Here is a 918-nt window from a genome sequence, read left to right as displayed (position 1 = left end):
CGGCCTAGGTAGGAAGGATACTCGGTAATGGCATCAAGATTGTCCCTGGTGATGAGCATTGAGACGAGTTCCACCGTCTTTGGATCGTYCGCTGATGCTGACGCTGATGATTGGGCGGGGACTGAGTCTCTTTTTCAGCTTTGCTTCGCTCCATTGCTTATCGTTGTCTATAAGCTTCAGCTTCTTCTTGCCATCAGCTTATGCCATAGAAAGAAGTTTAGCTTGGGCTTGGACAACACTCACTATTTTCTTGGACTTCTTCTTGGGAAGGACTTTAGYAGCTAGAGACTTGGCCAGCTTTAAGCTGTCTTCAGTCTGCTTCATTTGAAGCTCTAGCTCTTCTTCAGCCCTTAATGTCTCGAGTCTTTCAGCTTCAGAAAGGAAGTCAAACTCACCACCACTAGAGGTACGAAGAGGAATTTTTACTCTAATCTGGTCGAGCGACTCCTTAAGCTGAGACATCTGCTGGTCTGTTGGAGTATAAGAGTTGGGTTGATCAGATACCCACTCCAATCGACCGCAGGTTGTTGAAGGGATGTGAAGTTGGTATTCTGAAGTAATCACTACCTGAGAGGTAGAGTCTTCAAATAAGGTTTGTTGAGGGCTTGCGAAAAGTACCTTCAAGTTACCTTCTTCAGCGACCGCCTTGCCTTTTGACTTGGGGTTCTGGTGCCCTGATGGAGTCGATTCACCTTGTCTTTGCTCCCCCTGCGATTGAGCTTCCCTGAGGGCAACACCTTTGGTAACGGTTGATGGCTTCTGGAACTTGATGGTAAAGTCATCTTCATCATCATCGTCGTCGTCACCATCTAGATCCTCTCCGGTGTCTGGAATGGCAGGTTCATCATCGTCTTCATCATCATCATCATCTTCACCATCTTCAACATCATCATCATCATCATCACCAGTAGCAGTGAC

Source organism: Cynara cardunculus (assembly GCF_001531365.2).
Source record: "Cynara cardunculus var. scolymus isolate 2C chromosome LG 3, CcrdV1, whole genome shotgun sequence".
In the NCBI taxonomy this organism is placed as follows: Eukaryota; Viridiplantae; Streptophyta; class Magnoliopsida; order Asterales; family Asteraceae; genus Cynara; species Cynara cardunculus.
Note: the sequence above shows the minus strand (reverse complement) of the source record.